Raw genomic sequence first — 5,678 nt, 5'->3', positions numbered from 1 at the left:
AATGCTGTTAAAAAGGTCTATTTACTGCTAAATGATGACTCTAAATTGAACATTTCCTACATCCTCTCTTGGTTTAGGTACGTTAAGAGAGAGATGAGTGAAAATGAAATTTTGGATATTCTGGTAAATCTCATTAGCCTGGGATATATAAAGGGGTACATATCCATCAGTAAAGGAGTCATAGTCTTCAGTAAAATAGATCCCTTTCCAGTGATCCTTTAATTTTAAATAAAATTTTATTTAATTTTCAATAAACCTGTAGTTAAAGGTAGAAGAGATCCTTTTAAAGATCAAATCAATCCAAAAGCCTTTAATACTCTCCACATCACCCACTGGAACATGGGACTGACTGAGAGATAAATCAATCCTCTCATTCTCATCTTTAACGAGAATCTTGATATTAGAGAATTCACTCCACTCATTTAACTTCCATAGACAGGTAATTAAATTCTCTTTAACACCCAAATTTCGTATTATAACCCTGTCATAGAGTACAATCTCCCCATCTTTAAATTCTACCTTATTAAAACTCCAAATTTTTATAAACTCCCTTTCCGTTAATAGCTTTATTATATCCTCTACCTTACAGTACACCTTTAAACGTATCTTAAGAGTGGTATGATGTGCCTCAATAACATCCTCTACCTTAACATTTGAACCCTTTTCTATATCTTCCTTATCCTCATTATACATAACTTTACTTTCATTATCCTTTTTAACTATAAATTTAACCCTTTCGAGTACAGAGCATATCTCTTCTTTATCTAACCCATCTGGTCCAAGAATGTCATCCTTAGTGGAATATTCATCAAAATCTCTTAAAATGTATTTTTTATCCTCTTTCTCTACCTCTAATCCTAAAGAATAGCTCATTTCTATTCTTTTCATTCTTTGAGTTAGAAAAACACTACCATCAAGCTTTAATATTTTATAATTCCTCTCTTTAAGTTCATTTTCAAACTCTTCCTTAAAATATTTTGTTATGTCACATTCGGTCCAGTGGTAGTTATTTTGATTCATAAGAAGGGGTCATTTTTAGAGCTCTGAAAGATAAGTCTCTAATCAGGAAGAATATGACAAAGAGAAGGAAATATGTCTCTTATCTTATCAGAGGTTATTAGAATAAAGGATCATATCCTTAAAATTAGTGGTATCTACGGAATAAGAGAGGTTCTCTAAGATGTATTTTCAAATAAAGTTCTACCTTTGATTAAAAATCTTATTGGAAATGGAACTTGTTCTTTTGTGGATCTATTTGTTTTAGAAAAGGAAGATTACTTGAAAGAATGGTAACAAAAGGGAAAGTTGACTTATAATCAAACGAGTTTTGTGATCAAATCAAATTTAAAATTTTAAAAAAGGAAAGAGAATGTAACAAATCAATGATTGGCAAGTGAAACGTAAGATGATAACACAAATGATTAAATAAAATCCAAAGGGGTTTAGCAAGGAGTATAAACAAAATGTGTGGAATATTTGCGTATGCTAACTTTTTGACTGAACAAAGTAAAGAGGAGATAGCTAATAAACTATGTAATGGGTTGAAGAGACTTGAATATAGAGGATACGATTCAGCTGGGATATGCTTACAAGGAGATGATAATAAAAAATACTGTGTCTTTAAATCACCAGGAAAGGTTCAATCCTTATGTGATTTGATTCACGGACAATCTCAAGCAGACCTGAAAAGGAAGCTTGTGAATCATGTTGGAATAGCACATACGAGATGGGCAACACATGGAGAACCCAGTGAGAAGAATAGTCATCCAATAAAAAGCGATGAGAATGGGAGCTTTTTAGTTGTTCACAATGGGATTATTTCAAATCATAAAGATTTAAAAAGATATCTTGAGAGTAAAGGATACGTATTTGAATCCGAGACAGATACTGAATGTGCTGCAAAGTTGGCTCTTCATTTCTACAAGGAGTCTAGAAAGAAAAATCTAGAACCTGATTTTGTTAGCATAGTAAAGAAGGTAGTAAAACAATGTAATGGTGCATTTGCCTTTATTTTCATCTCTCCATTCTATCCAAATGAAATGGTTGCTGTGCGGAAGAGCTCACCTCTTCTCATTGGAGTAAAAACACCATCAAAAATGACCTTGGATTTCTTTGATGTAAATTTTGGTACTGAAAAGGATGATGAACCAGGGTCACCACTTATCACCTCAGACAGGCTGCATTCTCCTGGAAATCCTGTTTCACCATACTTAGATTACGAAGATCTAAGAAAGGGATTAAATGCCTTCACTATTCACGCACACAATGCGGATGTATCACAAATGGAAATATTTATTGCTTCAGACACATCCGCAATAGTAGAGCACACTAAAAAAGTAATATTTTTGGAGGATGATGATATAGCGTACATTTGCAATGGAAATTTAATGATTCACAGGCCAAATTCTAAGAACAAGGACCAAGGTCCATCAGAAGTAAGAGAGGTAAAAACAATTGATACAGAAATAGCACAAATAATGAAAGGATCTTTTGATCATTACATGATCAAAGAGATTTACGAACAAACAGAATCTGTTGTTAACACAATGAGAGGAAGAGTTAATTATAACGATCATACTATTTGTTTGGGTGGATTACAATCTTATTTAAATAATATAAAAAGATCACAGAGAATTATTTTTGTGGCTTGTGGCACAAGTTATCACTCTAGCCTTGCTAACAGATCCATCTTCGAGGAATTGATTGATACCCCGGTGAGCATAGAATTGGCAAGTGATTTCATGGACAGGAGATGTCCCATATTTAGGAGTGACTGTGTATTTTTTATATCACAAAGTGGTGAGACAGCAGACACAATCTTAGCCTTGAGGTATTGCTTGGAAAGAGGTGCCTTATGTGTTGGTATAACAAATACCGTTGGTAGTACCATTTCCAGAGAAACACACTGTGGTGTTCATATCAATGCAGGACCTGAAATAGGGGTGGCGAGTACTAAGGCATATAGTAGCCAATTTATAGCTCTTCTTCTAATCTCACTTCAACTTAGCCAAGATAATTTGAGCCACAAGCAAAGGAGAATGGAAATAATTAACGGCCTCAAAAATATAAGCGATAACATTGGAGAAACCCTAAAGTTGGATTCTATCCTAAGGGAATTTTGTGTGAATGATCTAAAAGGTGAAAATAGTTTGCTTATTCTTGGAAGAGGATATCAGCATGCAACTTGTTTGGAAGGAGCTCTCAAAATCAAAGAGGTAGCTTACATACACAGTGAAGGAATTCTAACAGGTGAGTTAAAGCATGGGCCTCTAGCCCTAATAGATGAAAATGTAAATGTCATTTTGATTGTGATAAAGGATGGGTTGTATAGTAAAGCACAAAATGCAGTACAGCAGATTATGGCTAGGAAAGGAAATCCCATTATTATTTGTAACAAGGAGATAGAAAAAGAGTTTACTGGCTTTAGAACTATTTCTATCCCATCAACCGTTGATTGTTTACAAGGTTTATTAACTGTGATCCCGTTACAACTCATTTCCTACCACCTTGCAGTGGCAAGAGGCTATGACGTAGATTGTCCCAGGAATCTAGCAAAATCTGTAACGGTTGAGTAAAGTTAAAGTTTATTAAAGTAAAGATTTTATTTTAAGGTGTTATAGCCAATAATATGTAAGCAGTGAATATTTAAATAATTTAAAGTACACCATTGAACACTTGTTGATTAAAATATGGAAAAGTACATCTTAGATACCCTAAGATGTATTACTTACTTCGTTGAATCAATTAGATAATTCCCTTTTGTCAATACCATTCTTCTATACACTTTAATCTTCCTTTTTCTCAAATTATAATTCTCTTCCCTCTTAAAGCTCAGTGAATGTACGAAAAGCTCAGTGAAAAGTTGAGAGAACAAGAACTTGAAATAGAAAGAGAAATCACAAGATGTGAGATAGATCAAAGTAACATTGGAACACTCTCCATATCAATAACACTCCTAGACAATCTCTTGATAAAAAATGAGCCATTCTTCTCTTCAAGAGATGTGGGTGCAAATGAAAGGAGGAGAGCTGAGTTTAAAAGGTATAAAGAGATGGTTCAGAGGTACAAAGCAAAACTAAAGGAAATGGACAAACTCAGAGTTAAGAGGGTCGAAGAGGTGCAATTACAAGAAGGTTCGCTTGGTGGAGGAGATGGAATGTCGTACACAGAGTACACACCACAGCAGGGAAGTGAGGTTGTGGAAGAAAACACTAGCTTTGTGTCAAGGAGTACTCAAAGAGTGAATGGGTATATTGTAACGGCAATAGATTCTTTGGATGCTTTGAAGAAACAGAAAATGTGCCTTGATGGCACAAGAGAGAAAATTAGAAATGGACTGGTGAACCTTGGCCTGGGAGAGGAGATTGTAGATAGCATAAGCAGGAGGTATTTGAATGACTATCGCTTCTTCATGGCTGGGTTTGCTTTTGTGGTCCTTGTGTTCATCCTCTTGAAATGGTTCTCATAGGATTTGTGATCTTTAGATCCCTTCCGGTGACCGTGTCCTTGGTGAGAACCACAGACAGTGGTTACAGGTAGATCGAAGACCCGAATTTTGATGTCCGCATCAAGACCTTCTACTTCCATCTGATGTACAAAATAAAGAAATTGTTAAATTTAGGGTGTTTTAGTTAATTCCTCTATCCCACTCAGTTTATACACCAGGTATCTGTGGTTCAGTCTTTTGTTTGAGTTTATTTTCAACTTTGAGAACGGCGCGCCCTCCCCATTTCTGTCAAAGATGTAGTAAACCCTGCCTATTCTTGAGTGCACCAAAGCCATGCCACAGGAGATGCAAGGTTCGTATACAAGAAATACATCCAATCCCGTGCACAAATATCCACTCCCTGATCTACTCACCTCCTCAATGTTCTTAAAAAGTGAGTGTTCCAACGGGCCATTTCCATCCTTCCTCACAGCAAGAACTCTCCCTTTCTTTGGGTCAAAAACTAGAGATACCAAAGCACATCTTGGAACGAGATGTAGATCTACAAGGGGATGCGTGGATGTGATGTGCTCTACAAGTGTTTTGAAGTTGTCTCTACAGCACATCTCATCCGGCAAAGGTTGCTCTTTCATTGGGAAGTAGTAGCATGGCCATATCTTGCTTGATTCTCTATACTGTTCTCTGGTGATGGGCGGGAATCTTGGAACTCTTTCTAGCTCCAATGATCTTCCCACCACTCCGCTTGCTGCTTCCGTGCCTGTTACATCATCAACACGCTTTACGATAACATAGAACCTTGTGTTGGTCCTTTTCACCCTCTTCAAGTGATTCGGGAGTTTAAAGACTTTAACTATCTCTTTCACCACACGTGATACCTCCGAAGCATCTACTTCCAGTACATGTACGTCCAGCAGTTCTACCATCCTCTCCTCCTCAAAAGTTTTTACTCTTTTCAACATCCCAACGGTGGATGGAATGTTCTCAGCCACTGTTAAATTCCCAGCACAAGAGAGGGAACTAGAAGAAGTGGATGTGCGGTTAGAGAGCCGAGAACAGATTCCCAGCACAACCCTGTGGAGATCGAGCATCCCACACAAAAGAGGAGCCTTGAAACAATTAAAGCGGATTTCAGATACCGTCGTAGCATTGTCATCACCAAACAGAGCTGAGGGATCATCACGAACCAGGGTTGGGGTGGTGTTAACCTTTTATACGAAGGGATGGGATTGGA

The sequence above is a fragment of the Nylanderia fulva genome, unplaced genomic scaffold (assembly GCF_048542155.1).
Source record: "Nylanderia fulva isolate GAGA-0341 unplaced genomic scaffold, ASM4854215v1 Scaffold46, whole genome shotgun sequence".
NCBI classification, from domain to species: Eukaryota; Metazoa; Arthropoda; class Insecta; order Hymenoptera; family Formicidae; genus Nylanderia; species Nylanderia fulva.
This window is presented reverse-complemented; position numbering follows the sequence as displayed.